At 36.5% G+C, this 13580-nt stretch overlaps 1 protein-coding gene and 1 non-coding gene across 2 annotated transcripts in view; one reads left to right on the top strand and one right to left on the bottom strand.

The window, feature by feature from the left end:
• Znf407 (zinc finger protein 407) overlaps positions 1–13580 on the top strand; it is a 422868-nt gene that overhangs the window by 142883 nt on the left and 266405 nt on the right. The window lies entirely within an intron of this gene.
• Positions 10127–10231, bottom strand: LOC114696279. Its single transcript, XR_003734981.1, has one exon. It is a non-coding gene; the product is annotated as a U6 spliceosomal RNA (small nuclear RNA).

Genomic DNA, 13580 nt, shown 5'->3' with positions numbered 1-13580 from the left:
AAAAAAATCTTAATTTTATGGGGCAATCATAAACAGTACATTAGGTTTTCTCTAATAACATGTACCATTAAAAAACTTCATTATGGTATATTCCATGATCTTTATATCACAATGAGAAAAGGAGAAGATTATTAAGTCTGAGATTTCCTGGCATTTTTACCTGTTGTGGCCTCTGACTGTCGTGTCAGAAGTACAGTACATTGACTTCTGGAGTAGCTGCCAGACATGAGCAGCCCGTGTCAGTGTGTGACCACCTCCTGTAACTGCAAGCACTCCCTGAAGCCAGTCTGTGTGGCAGAGTCCTAGATGAGGTCTTCATGGGTGCTGACCATAAAAAGTTCATCAAAGTAATGAGGCGAGGAGAGAGCTTGGTGCTCATGGGCAGAGCTCAGCACCAAGGAGTGTGAACTGGCTCCAGCTGTGACAATAAAACAGCAGGTGGCTGCTGTCATTAGGGTGGCAGATGAGGCAGGGGACTCACATTCAGCCCACAAAACTCTCATTTGTTAGCCATCGCCACTGTACCATGCAAAATAGCTTCCATCTCAGTCAATTTTACTTTGCAAAATATTATACATAGCCCTAGAAGATTAGCTCTGAGCACACAGGTCTCCTTCCTCCTCTGCCTCCCTCCACTCTCTTCCCGGTGTTTCCTCTTCTGTCCATTTACTCACCCCACCCCCTTCTTTCCTTCACCATTTGTGCCCCAACCTCTGTTGGTCAACTCATTGGACACTCAGGAAAGGTCTTACAATTAAAGAGGAAAGTTGTCGTTTTTGTTACTTGATATTTCAGCCTGTATACTCTATGGAGACCCTTTCTTTGGACCCACTTTTTCTTGTTCTCCTCTGTGAAGAACTTAAAATCATAGTAAGAGAAAGAGAAGAAAAATAGTAGAGTTGTCGTTGTCAGAGTTTTTTTTTTTTTTTTTTTTAAACAAGTTGATTGATTGAGGAGCTAGCTTACAGATTCCAGAATTTAGTGCTTTCTGACTTTCAGTTTAGAAGTGAAGCATGGCATTGTTTTAACAATAGATGTATGACATTTTAGTATACTTTATGATTGAAAGCATAACTGTAGACCAAGATTTAATAAGAAAACTTTGACTAATAGACACCGTTAATTTTAATATAGTAGGGAGGGGAAATTAAAGAAGTCTGATAGTAACTGGAAAAAGAAAGCATCTAATTTCAATGAAAATTGGATTGTGTGATATTCTGTTGCCTTTCTCGTCGACTCTTTAAAGGAACACAGACCTAAATTAATTGAGCACAGTGTTGTGAAAACAGTCCATTCTATGCGAGCTGATAGAAAAAAACATTGCAGATAACATTTAGCCTTCAGCAGATAGGTTAATTATTTTTGCCGACTGTCCATCACTGTGTCTATAGCTATTATCTAGAATCTCTTTAAATATTATTAATCAATTATTTAATTTAAATAATATTTAAGTATATTATATAAATGTTGGCTTATACTGGTTTGTAAACATTAATTCTTATTCTGTATATTACTCATTTAAACAGTGAATGCTTTTGGTTTTCTGTTGTCTACAGATTGGTTAATTGGATTTGGTTTCTGTTACATGGTTGTTTTTGATATATCTCTATTATTTCTTTTGAGTATTTTCTTATTTCTGCATCAGAAGCTCTTTCAGCCTTGGTATCAGCTTTTGTTGACCAGGAATGCTAGATCCTTCTAATGGAGTACTATATGTATAAATCTTGCTCTTCCTGTGGGGTGAATTCATTACCTTAGAGTTTTCTTTCAGTGAATTCTATTTCTCACAGAATTGTTTACAACACATTTTCCATCTTATTTCCTTAAAAGGAAAAAATATCTCTTATTCAAAATCTTACCACTGTTTTCTTTGTCCTTCACAAGTTGTGAGCAACCTTCCAGCTTTATTCCTGTCCCCTCACTGCTTCATCATGGAATGCATGCAGTGTTCTTAAACCAGTTACCTTTTCTCACAGTGTCTTTCTGCTGGGAATGTGTGCCTTTGTTTGGAGAACCCTAGTTGTCATTGAACTTCACCTTTTCTTCAAGAGTAGCCTTAATTCCTGTTACCTATTTTATAATTGTCAGTTAAAAAAGAAAAGTTTTTTTTTTTTTTTTTTTCCTTTTCTATAGATTTGTTTCTTCTGGACATTTGATGCCAGTAAAATCCTATAGCACATGGTGTTTCATGTTTGATCTCGTTCACCTGTCAGGATCTTTTCACAATTCATACATATTATATGTGGCATGCATGGCTACTTCTTATGTCTTGCTAATTCCACACTGTAAGGATGTAGCACAGTTTATCCGTTCAGCATTTTGCAGATATCTGGACTCTTACTGCTTTCAGGTATCATAGCTTATACTACTGTACACTGTGTGTTAGTGTTGTATGGGCACAAGGTTTGTGAAGCCCATGGATCTGTATCTGAAAGTGGAATTCCTGGTTCATATGATAATAGTGTTTAGCTTTGCTATAGCCACTAATGGCTTTCCACAATGGCTGTGCCATTTTTTTTTTATCCTTTCTAGTAGTATACCCTACTTAACATGGTCTTTTAAAATGCATAGCCAATCTAGTGAGTTTGATTGAGGTGTCCTTTTTGGAGGTTTTGGGTGAATTTCCCTGAGGATGAATGGATTTCATTTGCTCATTGTCTGTTTTTGTATCTTCTATAAAAAATTATGATTCAGATACTTTGCTGACTTTTAATTTGAGTTGTATTTTTATTGTTTAGTTTTTGTTTCTATATGAACCTTTATATATGATGTGTTGTGGTGATATATTGTGTACCCTAATAAAGCTTGCCTGAGGTTTGGAGGACAGAGCCAACCACTGGATTAGACATAGAGGCCAGACAGTGGTGACACACACCCTCAATCCTTTCACTCAGGGGGCAGAGATCTGGCTGAATCTCTGTGAGTTCAAGGCCACACTGGAAACAGAGCCAGGCAGTGCTAGCACACACCTTTAATCTTAGCACTGGGAAGCACACATACCTTTAATCCCAGGAAGTGATGTCTAGGCAGAGAAATGTATATAAGGCATGAGGAAACAGGAACTTTCTCTCTCTAGGCTGAGGATTTTCTAGAGGTAAGAGCTAGTAGCTGGCTGTTCTACTTCTCTGATCTTTCAGCTTTCACCCTGATATCTGGCTCTGGGTTGTTTTTTTTTTTTAAAGATCATCTAAGATTTGAACAACAACATGTATTTATTTATAATATATATTTATTATATATTCATTTCTAAATGTTTAAATGCTGCAGGATGGTCTGTATGTCAAATGTATTGCTCTGACTGGTCAATAAATAAAACACTGATTGGCCAGTGACCAGGCAGGAAGTATAGGCGGGACTAACAGAGAGGAGAATGGAGAGAACAGAAAGGCTAAGGGAGACACTGCCAGCCACAGCCAGTACAAGCAGCATGTGAAGATGCCGGTAAGCCACGAGCCACATGGCAAGATATAGATTTATAGAAATGCATTAATTTAAGATGTAAGAACTAGATAGGTAGAAGCCTGAGCCATTAGGCCAAACAGTTTAAATAATATAAGCATCAGTGTGTTTATTTTATAAGAGGGCTGCTGGACTGCCAGGATATGGTGGGACGTGGAGAGAAAACTCTCCAGCTACAGTTAAATGTTCAGGTTTTATGTTTCTTAATTATTTTTCCCCTTCAGTTGACTATTTGGTCTTTTGGTTTGTCTAACTTGTGGAATGCCAGTATTCATAGTATTTTTCAAAATTCTTATTTTTGTAAATTTAATATTATTGTATTTAGTATTTTTAGTATTTTTTATTCACAAGTGTTATTCTTCCTGTTCTTCCTTCCCCCACCCCCATAATAATCATTGTGAATTTGTACATTCTTAATCTTTTCTCATAACGAACTTAGAGTTGTTTTTCTTATGTGTTTCTTTTTTTTTTTTCCTATTTGGTAAATTTTTATTTCAGTATTTTGGCTTTTACTTTTTTCTTGATCTTTTGTGTTTTGTTTCTTTTTTCAGTTATTTAAGATGTTAAAAGTTATGTTTTCTTTTTAAATATAGATGCTTACAAATAAGAATTTTCCTCCAACTTCCAATCCCCTTTTTTGTGGAGGTGATCTTAGCCAGGCCAGGCCGTGTTATGCAAGTCTTCTGTCCTCGTCCTTACCTGGGCCACATCAGTCATGATGCTTTCATTGTTTTTATTTTCATTCATGTTTTTATGGGTTTTTTTTTTGATCCTCTGCTTATTTATGAGAATATTCTTTAACTGGTTTATTCTAGTTGATTTCTTTTTAAAGATGTGTGTGTGTGTGTGTGTGTGTGTGTGTGCGTGTGCGCGCGGGCGCACACACACACACACACACACACACACACACACACACACACCCTGGAATGGGAGTTACAGGCAGTTGTGTAAGCCTCCTGCCTTGGGTGCTGGGAACCAAGCTCCAAATCCTATCCTATTAAAAAGAGTCATGCATTGTCAACTGTTGAGCCAGCTCCCCAGAACTTAATTTTATAAATTTTTGAGTTTATCATAGAGTGCTTCTGTGATTGCAATCTTGGGCACTCTGTGGGCTTGTTTCATTGTGGCAGTCTTGGGGTCTGTGCTATGTATTGGATATTGTTATTGGATTTGGATTTTGTGGGATGTTTTGTTCAAAGTGGGGAGGGGAGAGTTTAAGCTACTTAAAGTTTATTGTTTGAATTTCTGCTTCTCAATTCAGTTTTGTCAGTTTTTGCTTTTCTTGTTAGGTGTACAAATATGTTTTTATTGTTTTCCATCTTTTCATCATTAAAATTACCTTTCACTTTCTTCAGTAACTGTCATTGTCTTAGTAATCTGTTTTGTATAGTACCAGTGTATCTATGTTGTATTCTAGCATATCCATATTGTTTACTAGCGTATCCATGTGTATAGTAGTGTATCCATGATATGTATACCAGTGTATCCATGTTGTATATACTAGCGTATCTATGCTGTGTAGTAACATATCCATGTTGTATACAGAGATAGGAGCTGATGTAGAGGCCATGGTGTAGTGCTGCTTACTAGCTTGCTCCTTGTGACTTGTTCATCCTGCTTTCCGACAGCATCCAGGTCCACCAGCTAAGAGGTAGCACTGCCATAGTGAGCGAGGCCCTACCACATTAACCATCAAAACAGTGCACCATAGGTTTGCCTCCATGCCGTATCTGGTGAGCTCATTTTCGCAGTTGAGAACCTAGGTCCTCATGCTTATAAGGCAGGTATTTCATACTGACTGAGTCATCTCTCCAGCCCCTGCAGTGTCTTTATTTTAAAGTACATTCTCCTATCTCTGCATTTGGGTTGTAGTGTTTAAGCCTGTTCTTCACACTTAACTGTTGACATGTTGGACTCATGTTGTTCACACTTGCCTTTTGGTGGCTGTTCTTCCTTGTGCCTCCTTTGTTTCTCTGTTTCACCACATACTATTTTATTTTTTAAGTTATGCTGGCATTTTCTTATTTATCGATTTAATTCTATTTGTAGTTCCATATATATAAAAGTATGAGTATGTAATATATATTTATATATAATTTATATATGCATGTAAATTTTATGTATTTAAATTTTCTTAATTTTTACCCTGGGGATGACAGTAAACATTGTAACTTACGTTATTACAGTTTGTTGAATACCAAATTAATTTCAACTGTGCAAAGCTTTGCTCCTGTGTAGGTTCATTCTCCTCCTATTTTATTACTGTGATTCAAATTTTTTATACATTTTATGTTCCGTTGTAATTGTTACTCTAAGTTGGTATCTTTCAAACCAGCAAGAAATAAAAGAGGTAGAAATAAAAGATAATTTTGTATTTTCTCATCATTTATCCAGGTAATCTCCATTAATAGTATCTTTCTTTTCTTCATTTGTAAGTAAATTTCTGTTTTCTTTCAATGTTAACCTGGAGGATTATCTTTACTATTTCTTGCAGGGCTGATTTGCTGAATTAATTTTTGGACTTTTGTTTATCTGACTCTGCCTTCAGATCTCTTTGTGTTTGCATCTGCATTTTTGGGATTATACAGAAATCTTGGTTCATTTCTATGTGTGTGTGAAGTAGTACTTTGAGTATGATTTCTTTCTGTCTTGAATAGTTTTGAGGCTAAGTCACCTGCTATTTTTTTTTTTTTTTTTTTTAGAGTTTTTCAAAGCAGGGTTTCTCGGTGTAGTTTTGGTGCCTGTCCTGGATCTTGCTCTGTAGACCAGACCAGGCTGGCCACCACCGCCATGCTCTTTCTATGGCTCTAATCGCTCTGACCCCCGGGGAACTTTATTAACGTACAATCAAAATCATATTTCAGTACAATTAGAATACCACCACATTTCCCCTTTTCTATTTTAATAAAAAAAAAAAGCAAAATGTTATAACTAGCATAAGAAAAACTATATACAAAAGTACAATAACTACATACAATATATACAAGTAATAAATACCTAAACAGGTATTTGACAATTCAGAGAAAATAATTCCATTATCCATCCTATTTTGGTAAATCCAAGATGTATCTAATGCACTCTCTATCCTAATTAATTTTCAACTATAACTAACTAATCTTCAAACATAACTAACTAATCTTCAACTTCCTCAGAGACCCAAGAAGGAAATAATATTAGCTAACAAAAATAAAAACAGGAAGTGCATGCAAGCAACTTCCAAAAAATTTGTAACTTGACAGAAACAGCCAGCTGCCTGGACAGTCACCTGAGGTTTCCACAGTGTTGGGGCATCATCTTCAGCCTATAGGCTTAGCATATCTGACAGACTCATTTGTTAAGTAGGATGTACACAAGGTCAACAGTTCAACCTTACGTTGGGTGAGAGCAGTCCATGTACCAGAAACACCTGAATTCCACTAGTGTCCTGTCATGATTCAGGATTTTAAATTCTGGAAATTGTTGACAGTTTTTGAATTCAGCTGTCCATTCTTCTTGGCTGTGTATATATGGCTTCATCTCAGCATCCCCTTCTTCTCCACATCCCTCTATTAAATGCCAGTCTACTATCGAGAGGTGTGAGCTTTCAGCTGCTGTTCCATTCCACAGCAGAAGCCTGTTAAGCTGCCTTTGAAGAAAAGGGCACTGTACCTTTTCCGGATTGTGAAGGCCACTTCAGGGATGGGGCCATATTGTCCTGGCCTCAGAAGATGCCTTTTGATAAAGCCATAACCACACTCGTTTTGGCAAGAATCAGTAGTCCTTTGTTTCATGTTCTGTCTGTCCATTTTGTCCTGTTGATTTGAGGATACTTTGTTGTCCAGTGGCTAACTTTTGCCACAATGAAAGTTGACTCCATATGCAGTTTCTTCAATGCCCATATTTTCTCTGAATTAGATTGGTACTGCCAGGAGCTGACATGTCTCAAAAAAGAAAAATTTTCTAAGTTATTAAAACATTTTAAATGCCATATTCTGTAGATCTCTGAAGGGTTTGAAGATGACCTGTCTAAAACATCTCTGCTCAATTTTTAAAACATATCTAATATGACTACAAGTTCTATTGTAATGTCTAACTACTAACTTTCATTTCTTTATATCCTAATAGTTGGTAATAATAACATTCAAGGATCAGAAAATTGTATTACATTGTTAAATAAATGGTATGAATACAATTAGAAATATACATATAGCATTTTCTAACAATATAAGTTTCAAATTTGTATACAATATAAAACAATCCAACCCAATGTAAAGTATTTAAAACTAGTAATTGTCTTTCTCTTTTCTTTCTTTCTTCCTTTCTTTTTTTTTAATAAGAACCCTAAATCTAATCTCCTTTGCTTAGCCTTTTTCCTAACCCTTGACAACAACTTGTAACCAACCCCCCTAAACATTGAAAATTATCCCAGACCCAAAACCCATTAAAAAGACCGAAAAACCACCCGCCCCACACCACCTCTTTGGGAATGTGGGCGTTGTATTCTTAAAATTGTTTCCTGCTGGGTATGGGCGAAGTTTTCATTATCCTGAAAGAAAAATTTTAGGTTAATTGTCAAATTCTAGGAAAGGTAACTATATCCTTCATTATCCAGTCTTGTGTATAATGCCAAAGTTCAGGGTTTATCTCAAGTCCTTATTCAAGTAGTCTTTGAGACTGGATCATCTCAGCTGGTCATCTCAAAATTGCTCTGAGCACCTTGTAGTTCAAAGCTGATCTGTGGATGATGTTTGTCAGCTTAATGACATTATTGTTGTCCACGTGGAATTGTTGTTGTTGTGGGGCCCCGTCTTCTTTCTGGAGACTTCAGTTGATGTTTGGCCTGGCCATGATTTCCTGCAGAAAACTGATAAGAGACTCGAACACAAAGACATATATATGCAGCTAATTGAAGCCTTTTTTCTAGAATTAGTTAGTCCTCTATATGACCATTCATATCTTAACAAAGTTTAAAATGTATATGTATCTATGTTAATCTTGTAAATTTTGATATAAAATTCATACTTTAAGAAAAGTTTAAAGAATCAGAATAGAATCAAAGAGTTGAGATTAGTAATAGAATAGTCCATTAATTAATTTGGCTTTTGTCCTGTCCCATAGCAGAAGATGGCTCTTTTATTCTGGCATGATACAGGGAGTTTGCATTTTCCTTTTAACAACATGCTTGAGTTTAAAGAAGCAAAGAGCCATTCTCTAACTTCAAAGTCAGCTTTAAATTTTAATTGAACTGGGACTATTAGAAGACCAATAGTGTTAAATCTTTAGAGAAAAATCAGAAACAAACATTTAGGAAGACATAAAATTTTTTAGATAATATATACCCATACGCCATTTCACTCTGTTTCTTGGGATAGATGATTTGTCCCTTTTCTTCAGTTGTCTCATTTGTTCAGTGTTCTTCAGATTCCTTAACCTTCATTCTCCTAAAAGACAAAAACAAAAACCTTTCCCCAAGACTAATTTTGGGGATGTTCCTTTTTGGCAAATTATTATCTGATTAAATGAAAAGGCATGTGTTACTGGTACAAGTTAGTTCACTGGTGCCATGACCTTGTGGATGTTGAATGCTGCTGCTCAGGGCTTGTGATTCTGAGACATGGAGATAGGACAACCCTAGGGAACAACTCAAAATGAATGTTCCAGCAGCACACAGATATTGTCACCAGTTTAGTTTTCACTAGTGTTCTAGTCATAGTCTAACCAGACATTATTCAATAGTTCCTCTTCCCATTTACTTGACAGGACATTGGGGGCCTGTTCTTTTTACTTTCTCCTGTTTGCAGTAACTATTCCAAAGAATCCCATTTTGGATTCCGTTAATTTTTTTGAATGCTTTTGGCCATGTTTTTGTGGCCTTATATGTCTTGTTTTCATCAGTGCTGAAGGTTTCTGGAGGTCCTCTGTTCATCTTAGAATACAGCTGCCCATTTCTTATTGAATCTAAGGTTTCTGTATATATTTTAGATGTAACTTATCACATACATGATTTCCAAGATTTTCTTCCAGTTTGTGATTTTTGTCTTCAGAAGAGAAGAATTTTGACATTTTGGTATGAGTTCCATAAATTTAGCTCTTAATGAGTTTTGCTTTTCTGTAATGTCCAGTGTCAGTCCTACCCTACACTGTGTGTTTTATCTATTTTCTGTCTGTCTTCATCTTCCCCTCCCTCCCTCCATCTTTTCCTTTCTGCCTTTCTACATGTATTTTCATGTGAACACAAGAACGTGATGCTTCTTTGTGTAGTGAGTGTGCATGTGTAGGAGTGAGTGTTTGCCCACCTGTGCATTTGCAGACGTCAGATGGAGATGTCAGGGCTCCTGCTCTATCAAGCTTCGCCTGTGCCCTTGAAGCATAGTCTCTCACTGGGTCTAGAGCATGGCTGCCACCTTGCAGCCCCAGTGATCCTTCTGTCTCTGCCCGTTGGGATGCTGTTGTTCCATACACATATCACCATTCTTGGCTTCTGTGAATGTGGGTTTGGGGATCTGAACTCGGGTCTTCATGTTGACTTCACTTTGCTTCCCTGCTAACCCATCCCTGTAACCCCATTTGTGGCTAATTTCTGTACTTGTCAGGTAGAAGGTGAAAGACACTGTATCTTGTGGTTCTTTCTTTGTTTCTGTAAATCTATTGCCATTCTTTTTTTTTTTTAAAGAGATTATACATACCAAAAAATATGGAACGCTTCACGAATTTGCGTTTCATCCTTGCGAAGGGGTCGCTAGTCTTCTCTGTATTGTTCTAATCTTAGTATTAGTGCTGCCGAAGCGAGCACACTCTTGCCATTCTCCTCTCAGGTTTTCTCTAACTAACATTTTTACCTCTGCTTTTTGCACTTTCTCTTTTTTCATTTCTTATATACTGTTTGCAACTTGTTGAATTTCTGACTTCTTGGAGTTTATTGTTCACATTTGGAAATTTTTTTTGCTCTTCATTTCTTCAAAATATTTCCATTGCACCTTCTATCTTTGGACCTTCCAGTTTATACTCCTTGAATTTGAGACAGCTTTGCATTTTACTGAACAAACTTTTTAGAGGAAATTCTCCATGAAGGGTTTGTTTGGGGCGTGGAGATGGAAGTGGTTAAGTGCCAGTTCGTGCATGGAGCTGAGAGGCCTGCTGGTCCCATTAGGCTGAGTGTTTCCCAGATTTGAGTAGAGTGCATAGCAGCTAGGGTTCTCATCGTTCCACATTGCCATCCACACTATGCAGGACCTTATTTCAGCCTCTACACAAAATATTAGGAAAGAAATCTGCAAATATATTACATGTAAAAGTGGAAATCTGGTTTTTGTTGTTGTTGGATTCATTGATTAGTGTTTTATTCCTTGACATAAACACCCTTCTATGTTTTAACACCTACAGATTTAATCAATAAGGACAAGACCAGAATTACATGCTCCAGTAGGAAGAGAGCCTTAATTTATTAATAGCAATTGTTTATTGAGAGTTACTTCATTTCTTGAAATACTTCATACTTAGGCATTTTTCATAGGTTGTTAACACTTTATAGATAAGTTTTCTTCTTACCATTTCTCTATTTATTCCAAGTTGCTTCACTTTCTTTTTCTTTTCATGATTTTGTCTCTTTATGTAGGCCAGGATGGCTTCAAACTTCTACTTCTACTGAAGTCTCCTTCATAGATGGTGTTATAGACATGTGCCACCAGGCCTAGCTTAGCTACCTTAAAATTAAGGTTACAGAAGTGCCTATCTGTTACACTTGTGGGTTTATACCTAATAACCCTTGTTAAATATTTATTATCTTATTTGGGAGATATACTGTTCTCCCAGTAAAATTATAAATTTCTTCTCTTTATTTTTATGTCATTGCATAGGTTGGTGTATAAGGTTTTTATATCTTGGAACAAACATGCACACTCTTGCATATCCTCTCTGTCTGGGTTCTAGGGTCTTTAACCCCTCCCTGTTATCTTTGTTCGCTTGCTATTCTAGAGTTCTACTAATATTTCACATTGAATCTTCAGCATAAACCCAGATAACAGAGCTAATGATGCCCTTGTGTAGTTGTGGGTGAGGGAGGATGGAGCTCAGCCTCCCACGATTCTAGGCCATGATCTGAGTGTTTTCCTATTGCCTGCCTCCCATTAGGAGAACCTCAGCATGATTCCCTCCTGGCATATCTATGGGTGGTTTCTCATATACAAAACACCTGGACATATATTGAACCACTATACCATTTTAAAGATTGTGTTCTCAAGTCATATTTGTAGTCTCTGAGTTCCGCCCCAATACCACTTCTGTCACAGAGTTTATAGAGTTACTTAATATATCCATGCTACAGGTCTTTTCCATAAGTAAAATATAGTGTCTGATTTAAGTGAATTGGTATACATAAAACAGTCAATATTATTTCACCTCCCTCTCTTTAAATAAGAATATATATAATAAATTTCAGTTTTACTCAATTATCGGAAAAAAAAATAGCCAAATGAATGGAAACACATGAACTATGAACCAAAGGCTGAGGGACCCCCAGCTGGATCAGGCCCTCTGAATAGGTGAGACAGTTGATTGGCTTGATCTGTTTGGGAGGCAACTAGGCAGTGGGACTGAGTCCTGTGCTCATTGCATGAGTTGGCTGTTTGAAACCTGGAGCTTATGCAGGGACACTTGGCTCAGTCTGGGAGGAAGGGACTGGACCTCCCTGGACTGAGTCTACCAGGTTGATTGCAGTCCTCGGGGGAGGACTTGTCCTGGAAGAGGTGGGAATGGAGGGTAGGCTGGGGGTAAGGGGAGGGGGTGGGAGGAGGGAGAATAGGGGAACCCATGGCTGATATGTAGAACTGAGTGGTATTGTAAAATATAAATAAATAAATAAATAAATAAATAAATAAATAAATAAATAAAAATAAATAAATAAATAAAAAGAATATAAACAAAACGTACAACAGCACCAATATGGATTACTTTCAATCTAATTTAGGATGCAGTTAGTATTTGGAAGTCTAAAATACATTGCTAGGGTGAGGTACAGTAGTATTTACAGTCAAGAGAATGATAGTAATTACATTTTCATGAGAGCTCTCATTAACTTGAAGCAGAATTAATTGTTAAAAAACAATTACTTTTTAAATATTTCTTCCTCTTTTGTTTGGGTAGTATAGGACACTGTATCTATTGTACATATTTGTATCAGAATATTTTATATTCTTGGATGAATATTTTGACAATTGCAAGTAACTTTTTGTATCTATAAACACACATAACACTCTGTAGAGAGAGTACTTAATTTTTTGAGAAGGGTGAGGTATAATGCTTTTTTTCTTTTTGTTACTTCATGAGATTTTAAGTAAAACAAAGTTTATATTCATAGACTAGCACAGTTATCCAGAAAAAGACAATAATTACCTTTTCAACATATACGATAATTCTGCACTAAGTAAAGCTGTGTGATAGTTTTCATGATAGTTTTTCAATGGCATGGTCTCAAAGGTCCCAAGCCAGCCCTGTTCTCACTGTGAGATGCCTTTCAGTATCTGACCTCCTCCCTCCCATATGCTGGGATAGCTGGCGTATACCAATGTACTTGTTTTTTGAGACGCTCTATTTTAAAGCCATAACTTTATGCATTCTAGGCAAGTAAGTATTTGTCAAAATGAGCTACATCCCCTACCCTGTAGCATTGTTAGGGTCTATTTCACATGTGTTGGGCAGAGGAGTAGATGTGATAATTATAACCAGAAGGATGGTAGAACCCCATGAAGTATGTTTGAAGATATTTAGAAACAATAAAGACGCAGTTGTTTTAACCTAGAAATTTTTTTTTGTAAAAGAATTTAAATTAAAATATCCCTTTTAGCTTTGGAATATGAACTAAACAAATCCCAAGTGGTTGTATATATTTTTCCTTTATTTGCAAGATAAAATGTTGATAAAGTCATAATATCTTGGAACTTTAAGTTATTTTTTTTTCCTAATTTGCTCATTTACCATGCTTGTCAGCAGATCAAAATAATGGGCAGATTATTTCATGAATCTATGCTTAAACAACAAAATGGGAATGTGCTTACATACACATTGAGGGTGATACAGGTTGTCTTCTTTTGCTTTTTACTGCTGTGATGAATAAATACCATGGCCAAAAGCAACTTGGGGATGAA

The sequence above is a fragment of the Peromyscus leucopus genome, chromosome 19 (genome assembly GCF_004664715.2).
Source record: "Peromyscus leucopus breed LL Stock chromosome 19, UCI_PerLeu_2.1, whole genome shotgun sequence".
Lineage (NCBI taxonomy): Eukaryota > Metazoa > Chordata > Mammalia > Rodentia > Cricetidae > Peromyscus > Peromyscus leucopus.
The sequence above is the reverse complement of the archived record's forward strand: the minus strand, read 5'-3'. Positions and strand labels throughout refer to the sequence as shown.